A 12,041-nucleotide genomic window follows, 5' to 3' on the forward strand; every position below is an offset into this window, starting at 1 on the left:
GGCTATTAATTTGATAAAAAATAGTGGGAGATATATATTTTGAATATATATATATAATCACTTGAACATAATTTAATAATCATCTCTAGACTAATTTATCTTATGCACTTAACATTGTAGATATCAAAATGGCAAACAATTCAAACAACTTCTCTGTGTGATCAGTCCTTGAGATAGACAAGCTGAAAGGAACAAACTTCCTAGACTGGCAGAGGAACTTGAGGATTGTCCTCAAACAAGAGCACAAGCTCTATGAATTGATATCCCTCACCCTGCACCTTTCCCTGAAGGAGCATCCTGTGCTCAACATAATGTTTATGAGAAACATATCGATGATGACACGAATGTTCAATATCTCATGTTAGCGACCATGAGTGCTGAACTTTAGAAACAACATGAGAATATGGATTCTTATTATATGATTGATCACCTTAAATGTATGTTTGAAGGATAGGCTCGTCAGGAGAGATTTGATACTTTCAAATCATTGCATGCATGTAAGCAGGGAGAACGTGATCTGGTTGGACCGCATGTTCTAAGAATGATAGGGTATATGGAGTACCTTGCCAAGTTGGGTGCCCTAATTTCTATGGACACCAGATTGATCTTATTTTACAATCTTTAAATAACAGCTACTCTCAATTTGTGATGAGTTACAATATGAATGAGATAGATAAGAACCCCACCGAATTGTTGGCTATGTTAAAAACTGCTGAGACCAACGTTCTGAAGGCGTCCCCTGCTCCCATGTTGATGGTGAATAAGGGGAAGGCCAAAGGAAAGGGTTATGGAAAGGCAAGAGGAAGATGGGATCTATATCTGATGCCAATCCGAAACCTGTTCTAACCAAGGCTTTGAAGCCTAAAGGTGGTGTCCCAAAGGTTAGTGATTGTCACTATTGCAAGAAACCAGGTCATTGGAAGAGGAACTGTCATGCTTATTTGGAGGATCTGAAGAAGAAGAAGGCTGCTATTGCTGCTTCTGATTCAGGTATTTATGTTATTGACGTCAACTTTTCTACTTCTACATCTTAGGTATTAGATACTGGATGTGGTTCTCATATTTGTATAAATATGCAGGAACTGTAGGGAAGTAGGACATTGACGAAGGGAGAAGTCGACCTATGAGTTGGAAATGGAGCAAAGGTTGTTGCTTTAGCTGTAGGGACTTATCGTTTATCATTGCCCACTGGGCTTGTTTTAGAACTAGATAACTGTTTTTACGTGCCTGCAATTTGCAGAAACATTATTTCGGTTTCTTGTTTGGACAAGAAAGGTTTTTCGTTTTTGATTCAGAACCATAGTTGTTTCTTTTCATTTAATAATGTTACCTATGAGGTTGTACATTTATTTAATGGTTTATATGTTCTTGATTTAAATACTCCTGTCTATAACATAAATAATGATAATGAACATATTAAGATGAAAGACTCAATTCAAATATACCTTTCACATTGTCATTTAAGTCACATAAATGAGAAACGTATTTCCAAGTTACATCAAGATGGTTACTTGGATAAGTTTGATTTTGAATCATACAAAGAATGCAAATCTTGTCTCATTGGCAAAATGGCTAAAGCTCCTTTTACCGGACAAGGTGAAAGGGCCACCGAACGATTAGGACTTATACATAGTGATGTATGTGGTCCAATGCGTACGATGGCAAGAGGTGGCTTTTATTACTTTATTACATTTACTAATGATTTCAGTAGATATATGTGTAACTTGTGAAGAACAAATCCGATTCTTTTGAAAAGTTCAAAGAATACAAGGCTGAAGTGGAAAAGCAAACAGGAGAAAGTATAAAAATTCTACGATCAGATCATGGAGGAGAATACTTAAGCCTCAAGTTTAAAGGTTTCTTGAAGGAGTGTGGTATCGTATCATAACTTACTCCTCCTGGAACGCCTTAATGGAATGGAGTTTCTGAGAGGAGAAATCATACCTTGTTGGACATGGTGCGATCGATGATGAGTCTAGTAGATCTTCCAATAAGTTTCTGGGGTTATGCTCTAGAAACGGATGCATATACACTAAATCGAGTACCAACTAAATCGGTTCAAAAGACTCCATATAAGATATGGACCGAGAAATGTCACATCATGTCTTTTATGAAAGTATGGGGATGTGAAGCATTTGTTAAACGCTTAGGTTCTGACAAGCTGGGACCAAAATCAGATAAATGTTATTTTATGGGACATCCTGAAGAAACTAAAGGGTATAGTTTCTATAATCCTACCGAGAACAAAGTGTTTGTTGCTCGAACCGCTGTATTTTTGAAAGAGAGTTACGTTCCAAGAAAATAAGTGGGCGGATTATAGATCTCGATGAAGATCGAGTTGGAAAAAATAACATTGAACCAGAGTTGGAAAGTGGGTAGGAAGTACATCAAGATGTTCCTGCTCCCGAAACACAGGTTATTCGTAGATCTAGTAGGGCTCATCATGAGATAAAGAGATATTATGGATTTCTCTTGACTCAAGATGATGATGTAATGCTCATAGACAATGATGAGCCTCTTACCTACCAAGAAGCTATGAACAATCCAGACTCCGAGAGATGGCTAGAGGCCATGAAATCCGAAATGGAATCCATGTATCAAAATAAATTATGGATATTAGTTGATCCACCTGAAGGGGTAAAACCTATAGGGTGCAAGTGGGTTTTCAAGAAGAAGACTGACATGGATGGTAAAGTACAGACCTATAAAGCGCGACTAGTGGTAAAAGGTTTCAAACAAATTAATGGTATAGACTATGATGAGACGTTTTCACCAGTTGCTATGGTCAAGTCCATCAGGATTTTGCTAGCAATAGCTGCTTACTACGACTATGAGATTTGGCAAATGGATGTCAAAACCACTTTCTTAAATGGGAGCCTTGAAGAGGATATAAACATGATACAACCTGAGGGTTTTTCAATCCCAAGTTTGCTAAGATGGTCTGTGTGACGCCCTCCAAACCCGGGGTCTAGATTTGGGGGTCACTCGCCAATAAACCAAAATAAAATAATCACAGCGGAATAATATAATAAATACGACCCCTTTTACCTACACTGGATCGATCACAGGTTATAGTATGGAACAGGCACTAATACAAACCAACTGTTATTACAGACCATAGTCTAATTAGTTTTACAATTTATTCAAATTTTATTACAAACCTCTAGACTAATTAAGCGTCCCAAACTGTCTACCTGGAAACACACCAACTATTTACAAGCACAAAACCTCTGGTCAGACCTGGAACTTAAGCTTTCTCTGGCCTAGTTGAAAGAATCAAGATATGAAACAAGTATGAGCGAACGAAATACTCAGCAAGTAATAAATAGCTTATGATTTGGAATAACAACAGTATATCTGATGAACAAAACCAACTAAGCTAACTAAACAGTATCAAAACTGATAAAAATTTGATAATAAACAACATTTGCAATATATTATGTTTTGGGACTAGAATCCGCGAACGACGGTGTGTTGCCGCCGGTGATCAGCCGCGGAGCAACACCGGTATGCCGAAGCATATCCAACTAAACAAAAGGTACCCAAGGCACATATTGGCCTAGCAAGGTGTTATATCCTGTATAATACATAGCTCACACTGGACCGCCGCCACGGCCTCTTACGCAACCATCCAACCCATAAAAACAATTTTCCGCCAAAGGATTCGAATCAAATGACATCCTTAACCACATAACTCCCCATTTCTCATGGTCCGGAGTTTTCTCAACAACCAATGGCGAAATAACCAGAACAATTAGTTATTCGCTAATCTCAATTCAAAGCTTTGCCGTATAGAGTAATTCATAGCGAAACATAAAACGTTTAACTATTCTGAACTTAGAATAGTATGGATATTGAAAGAATAAAGTTCAGAGTCAATATCAATTGAATGATAAATAAAGATATAGGTACTTGTATAATATGATTAGAAATGAACGTCACTTGAACGATAAGGGAAGTTAGGGGTACTTGCCTGGTATGCTCAATAACCTCTTACTTTAACTCTGCTTCTAACTGCTGGCTACTATCTTCGTCTAACACTTGACTGCACTCCTTGCTACTCGTTTCTATAAACAAAAATACTATCTTAATTGACAGAACTAAACTCAATCGACGTAACTCTACGTCTTGACATCTCCCCGACCATTTATAACTAAGCATGGCATATTAAACTGTAAACAAATAGCATACTTATCACATAACACATAATCATGACATTTGTATAACACGTAATCTCATAACTCATGCAATACATAATTCAGATCATTAAAAGATACGTCTCAGTGCGCTCAGAATGAAAATCAGGTCAATATTAACATTTATCGATCAAATACCGACTCAAACTGATATATAAATTAAATGACATTGCAATATAAAATAAATTAGGTCTCAAACGTATTTTTATTGAAAGCGCAATATTTTTCTGAGTCTGTACGCGTTCGTTTCGTATTAAACGGACAAACGGTTGATTTATTATGAATATTTGAACATTTTTCGGAATAAAACGGGTCTCCAAATCATTTAATAATTAAATAATAGGGCTCGAACACTCGAAAATAATTTTATAAAAATTATCGAGCCTGGAAAATAATTTAAAATAATATTTTAAAGCTCGAAACTATTTTTCAGAATTTTTAAATCAAAAATTAAATAATTAAATCTAATTAAATAATCAATTAAAATTAATTAATAACTAATTAAATTAATTAATCAATTAATATTTAAATGAATTGACTAATTAAATAATTAATTATCAGCTAAAATTAATTAATTAAATAATTAAGATTTATTTTAAAGATAAAAATAATTTTTCAGAATTAAATATAGGTTTTCAGAATTTAAAAATGAATTTTTAGAAATAAAAATTGAATTTTAAAACAATTTTTAAATAAAATCAATCAGAAACAGAAATCAGAGTTTTGCAATTGGGTTGATAGGATTGAAGCCGGGTCGAAACCCGGGTCAGGAACCGACCCAGCGGGTCACCTAATCTCCTCAAGAACTCGCCGGAAAGTGCAGAATCCGGCGAGCCTAATTCTGACAATTCATGAATCGTTTGATTCCGTTCTTTGCACCAATATCTTCTCGATCTTCCCAGAGACTCAAGGCCAAGTTCCGCTCGTGCTCGTAACCCCAGGGTCTGGTTTTCCGGCGAAAATGCCATTAAAACCGGCCGGGGTTCGAGCTTTTCCGGCGAAGCAACACAGGGGTCTGACTTAACATTTAAACACAGGAAACACTACGACTTGACGCGATCTACACGCTGGTACTAATGAATCGAACCCAGAATCAATAAATCAAGAGTTCCCAGTTTCAATTGAAATTGTTCTTGAGTATAAACCCTAATTTTCATATCCGAGAATCAAAGCCACTTTTCTACATGATGCAGAGCTCAAAATCTGACATATTATATACCAAATTGACCAGAAAAACATGTTCTACAACATGGAAGCATCAAATCACATCAACAACATCAAGAACAAATTTTCATAATTTAATTATCAAATAATTCGAATATAAATAATTAAATAAGAAAATTACTGTGATTTCTGGGCAGAAACTGATGATTGATTCAGAAAGAAGATTTCGAGAGCTTCGTTTTGGTATTCTGCACGCCCGAATCGGAGTTCGATAACGCCTTCGTTCGTGTGTTTGATTAATATCGGTTTCTCGGGTTTTTCTCTGTTTTTACGGTATTTTAACTGGTTGCAAATGAATAAACGAAATAAACGAAATAAGAAATAGGCTATTTATATTTATGGAATATTGGATCGTTCTGGATCGTTTTGGATAGTTAAATTAGTTGCTTAGCCGCTAAGTAACTGTAAAAACGATACAATTCAATACCAGAATTGGATAATTATGAAAATCGGGCTTTTTATAAAACACCATATACGAAAATAACGTAAAAATATCCCGTCTTTCGAGATTACGGGTTTTATTGATTACCGAAATAACTATCGTATCGAAAATATTGCGTCGGGCCGCGCACGGGTCAAACCGTAATCCGGATCGAAAAAGTCAAAACACGGAAAATGTCCAGAATTACCAGATTAGGTTAGGAAGGAGTTTTTGGAAGAGTTTCGGGTTGTAAAAACGCAAAACGGTTGAAGTTGGAAGATTTTCGGCTTTATAAAAAAAAATTTATAATTATTCTGAAAATAATTAATAATTCATAAATCATTATAAAATCATATAACACTCCAAAAATTACCAGAAAAATACCACAATTATCTATATTTTATTCTGGACATATAAAAATTCAAATATTCAAATAATGTCACATATAAACATTCAGATATCTATTCTACTTTTCAGATAATTCACCAAAAATTCACATAAAATCACATAAACAATTCCGAATAATAATAATAATATTTGAAAATATATGGGATATTACAATCTACCCCCCTTAACAGGATTCTGTCCTCAGAATCAGCCTAGGAAAATAAATGAGGATACTTGGATCGCATTTCGCTTTCCAATTCCCAAGTCGACTCTTCAACCTTGGGATTCCTCCACAAGACTCGCACTAAAGATACAGACTTATTCCTAAGTACTCTTTCTTTCTTATCTAAAATCTGTACTGGTTGCTCTACAAAAGATAAATCTGGTTGGATCTCGATTGGCTCGTATTCTATCACATGGTTCGAATCAGGCAAATAATGCTTCAACATCGACACATGGAACACATTGTGAATATGTTGCATGTGAGGTGGTAACGCTAATTCATAAGCAACCTTTCCCACACGCTTCAAAATCTCAAAAGGACCAACATAACGCGGACTCAGCTTTCCTTTCTTCCCAAATCTTGATAGACCTTTCCAAGGAGAAACTTTTAATAGCACTGCTTCACCAACTTCAAATTCCATATCTTTTCTGGTAGGATCTGCATATTTACGTTGACGGTCTTGAGCTGCTGTTAATCTTTTCCGAATGAGTTCTATTTTCTCTTTTGTCTGCTGGATCAATTCTGGACCCAAAATCTTTCTCTCACCAACTTCTTCCCAACATATTGGAGATCTGCATCTTCTCCCGTACAAGGCTTCGTAAGGCGGCATTCCAATGCTGGCATGATAGCTGTTGTTGTAGGAGAATTCAACTAATGGAAAATGCTCGTCCCAACTCCCTTCAAAATCTAGTGCACATACCCTCAGCATATCTTCAATAGTCTGAATCGTTCTTTCACTTTGACCGTCCGTCTGCGGATGATACGCGGTACTCATGTTCAGCTTCGTTCCGAGACAATCTTGAAAACTTCTCCAAAATCTTGAGTTAAATCGAGGATCTCTGTCTGAAACTATGGATACTGGAACTCCATGTCGTGTCACAATTTCTTTAAGATATAACCGTACCAATTTATCCATTGAGAATCTCTCGTTGATAGGAAGAAAATGCGCTGACTTCATCAATCTGTCGATAAGAACCCAAATAGCATCATGATTCGCCCTGGTCCTCGGTAATCCGGCTACAAAATCCATCGCTATATGCTCCCACTTCCATTCTGGAATATCCAATGGTTGTATTAATCCACTGGGCCTTTGATGTTCTACTTTAACTCGCTGGCAAGTGTAACACTTACTTACCCATTCTGCAATTTTCTTCTTCATGCTTGGCCACCAAAAGTTTTTTCTTAAATCTCGGTACATCTTCGTACTCCCGGGATGAATTGAGTATCTAGAGTTGTGAGCGTCTCGAAGAATTTCATCTTTCAGCTCGGCTATGTTGGGTATCCATATTCTGGAAGAAAATCTTAATATCCCTTTATCATCCTTTTGACTCCCTGTTTCTTCTCCTGTCAAACTGTCTCGTTCATGGCTCATCAAGACATCTTCTTATTTTCTCTAATAATTCTGGTTGAAAAGACATTGCACACAATACCTCTGTAGACATACTTGGAATACTAACCTCTATTTCCAGCTTCTCAAATTCCCTGATTAATTCCTCGGATGAAGTCATCATGTTTAACCTTTCTTTTCTGCTTAGAGCGTCGGCCACCACATTTGCTTTGCCTGGATGATAGTTGATAGTACAATCGTAGTCCTTGATCAATTCTAGCCATCTTCTCTGCCTCATGTTCAATTCCTTCTGGGTGAAGATATACTTTAAACTCTTGTGGTCCGTGTAGATCTCGCACTTTTCCCCATAAAGATAATGCCTCCATATCTTCAATGCAAACACTATAGCTGCCAATTCTAGATCATGCGTTGGATACTTTTCTTCATGTGGTTTCAACTGTCTTGAAGCGTAGGCTATCACCTTATCATGCTGCATCAAAACACATCCCAGTCCTTTGTACGATGCGTCCCTATAAATTACAAAATTTCCTTGATCATCTGGCAAGACTAGCACTGGAGAAGATACTAATCTATTCTTTAATTCTTGAAAACTCTCCTCACACTTCTTATCCCATTCAAATTTCTGGTTCTTCCTAGTGAGCTTTGTCAATGGCGTAGCTATCTTTGCAAAATTTTGCACAAATCTTCTATAGTAACCTGCCAATCCCATGAAACTTCTTACTTCCGTTGGTGTTTTTGGCCTCTCCCAGTTGATTATGGCTTCAATCTTTGCTGGATCCACTTCCACTCCTTTATTGCTAATTACGTGCCCAAGAAATCGTACTTCTTTTAACCAAAATTCACACTTGGATAACTTTGCGTACAATTTCTCCCGTCGCAGTATTTCCAGAACTATCCCCAAATGCTCTGCATGCTCCTCTTCTATTTTAGAATAGATCAAGATGTCGTCTATAAACACGATCATGAATTTATCCAAATACTTCTTAAATACTCGATTCATCAGATCCATGAAAGCCGCTGGTGCGTTGGTTAATCCAAATGCCATCACTAGAAACTCATAATGCCCATATATGGTTCTAAATGCGGTCTTCGGAATGTCTTCAGGCTTGATCTTCAGTTGATGATATCCGGATCTTAAATCAATTTTAGAAAACCATATAGCGCCTTTCAATTGGTCAAACAGATCATCGATCCTCGGCAATGGGTATTTGTTCTTAATGGTCAGCTTGTTTAATTCTCGATAGTCAATACACAGTCGCATACTCCCGTCCTTCTTCTTGACAAACAGTACTGGTGCGCCCCATGGGGATACACTAGGTTTTATAACTCCTTTCTCCAAAAGATCTTGCAGCTGAGTTGCCAATTCTTTCATCTCCACTGGTGCCATCCGGTACGGAGCTTTAGAGACTGGTTCTGTTCCGGGTGCTAGATCAATCGCAAATTCAATTTCTCTGTCGGGAGGTAATCCTGGTAGATCATCTGGGAAAACATCTGAAAATTCGTTGACAACTGGAATCGCTTCTAGTGCTGGAACTTCTTTACTGGTGTCTACCACATGGGACAAAATATGCTTCACAATTCTGACGCAATAACTTTTTCACTTGAGCGATCGCTAAGAACTTCTTCTCTTGCCTATTTCCTCGAAATATTACCTTCTTCTTACTACCCAAGGTCTGAAGTCTCACTTTCCTATTCTTACAATCAATCTGAGCGTTATTTTCTGACAACCAATCCATTCCAAAAATAACATCAAATTCTCCCAACTTAAAAGGTATCAAGTTGGCATAAAAATGATGTCCTCCTATTTCAATATCGCACCTCGGGCACACTCGGTCGACAAAAACTTGGTCCTTATTAGCTAACTCTATCATCAACGCTTGTTCTAACAACTTAACTTCGCAATGCAGTTTATCGACAAAACTTTGAGAAATAAATGATCTTGTAGCTCCAGAATCAAATAAAACTTTAACATCTATGGAGTTGACTAGAAGCGTACCTGCCACCACGTCTGAACTCTGAACAGCATCCTTCATAGTCATATTGAATGTCCTAGCCTTTGGCTGGTTCTTTGTTGGTGGTCCTTCAATCCTTGGCACATTAGCAGTTGGTTCAGTTTTCTGGCAGTCCCTGGCAATATGCCCCATCTTTCCACATTTAAAGCACACTGTCCCTGATCTTTGAGCTGTAGTCTGACTTCGACACTCATTAGAATAGTGTCCCTTCTGATTGCACTTATAACACAACACATTAGCCTTACAAATCCCAAAATGCCTTCTACCACAAAATTTGCACTCTGACGCAGGTGGACGATTGGGTCTCTGCTGATTTGAATTCTGAAAACGGTTCCCATTTCCTGGCTGTGGTTTCTTAAATCCCACACTCTTATTATCCTGAAACTCTGGCCTTTTATTGAAACGGCCCTGGAAGTTACCTTGTTGCTGGCCTCCCCCTGAGGTTTCTATTTTCCTTTTCTTCCCATCCTTCCCTTTTTGATACATATCACTCTTACTTTCAATCACCATTGCTTTCTGCACCACTGCCACATATGAAGTCAATTCAAACATGGCCACCCTATTCTGAATCCAAAATCTCAATCCCTGCTCAAACCTTCTTGCTTTCTTTTCATCCGTATCAACCTGGTCTGGCACGAACCTCGCTAATTCAGTAAACTTAGCTTCGTACTCAGCTACAGTAAGATCTCCCTGGGTCAAGTTCAAGAATTGGATCTCCATTTGATTCTTCATATACCCCGGGAAATACTTCTCCAGAAACAGCTCTGTGAATCTTTCCCAAGTTATAAACTCACATCCTTCCAATGCTCGCGCGGATTCCCACCAATAGTTCGCCTCACCCTTCAGAAAGTAACTTGCAAACTTGGTCTTCTGCTCAGCTCCTGCTCCGACCAATTCAAAAGCCTTTTCCATCTCCTTGAGCCATGCATTCGCTTCCACAGGATCAGCACTTCCCTTGAACTCAGGTGGCTTCACTGCTTGAAACTGCTTAAAAGTCACTGCAGGTGGTGCTGCTTGCTGCTGCTGTTGCTGTTGCTGCTGTTGTTGCTGCTGTGTAAGATGAAACATCTGCTGCTGCATCAGTCCCAACATCTGGATAATCGCTGGATCTGTACGGCTCTCGGCAGTACCCTCTCCTGAATTATTCCTTCTCTTTGGTGCCATTATTCTGGTAAGAGACAAGCAACATATATAATAATCTGTCAAGCATTGTGTCAAATATGTAGCAATTCCTTAGCATATCAAAATTCACAAACAGTATCTCTTCCCTGAATATCATAAACTTGCTACCATATTAACACAAGCGACATGATTATCACATAATCCTGCTTATTATCTCAAGAATAATAACACAAAGAAAATTACTCCGAATTATCTAACCTTTTTAAATCCTTGCTCGAAATCTTAACTAAATCAACAAAATAGCGGCAATGACACAAGGCCTAAAGCTAAACACAAAACAGGAAACCTAAATAACTTAACTATATCCTAACCCAATAACCTAAATTTAATCCTATAAAAGCTAGACTACACGCGCCTATCTTATGTGATCTTCCTATGACTCATCTATGACAATCCTAAGCCTGTTTCAGTGACCATAACCTGTAGCTCTGATACCAACCTGTGACGCCCTCCAAACCCGGGGTCTAGATTTGGGGGTCACTCGCCAATAAACCAAAATAAAATAATCACAGCGGAATAATATAATAAATACGACCCCTTTTACCTACACTGTATCGATCACAGGTTATAGTATGGAACAGGCACTAATACAAACCAACTGTTATTACAGACCATAGTCTAATTAGTTTTACAATTTATTCAAATTTTATTACAAACCTCTAGACTAATTAAGCGTCCCAAACTGTCTACCTGGAAACACAACAACTATTTACAAGCACAAAACCTCTGGTCAGACCTGGAACTTAAGCTTGCTCTGGCCTAGCTGAAAGAATCAAGATATGAAACAAGTATGAGCGAACGAAATGCTCAGCAAGTAATAAATAGCTTATGATTTGGAATAACAACAGTATATCTGATGAACAAAACCAACTAAGCTAACTGAACAGTATCAAAACTGATAAAAATTTGATAATAAATAACATTTGTAATATATTATGTTTTGGGACTGGAATCCTCGAACGACGGTGTTGCCACCTGTGATCAGCCGCGGAGCAACACCGGTATGCCGAAGCATATCCAACTAAACAAAAGGTACCCAAGGCACATA

Source organism: Apium graveolens, chromosome 4 (genome assembly GCF_009905375.1).
Source record: "Apium graveolens cultivar Ventura chromosome 4, ASM990537v1, whole genome shotgun sequence".
Taxonomy (NCBI): domain Eukaryota; kingdom Viridiplantae; phylum Streptophyta; class Magnoliopsida; order Apiales; family Apiaceae; genus Apium; species Apium graveolens.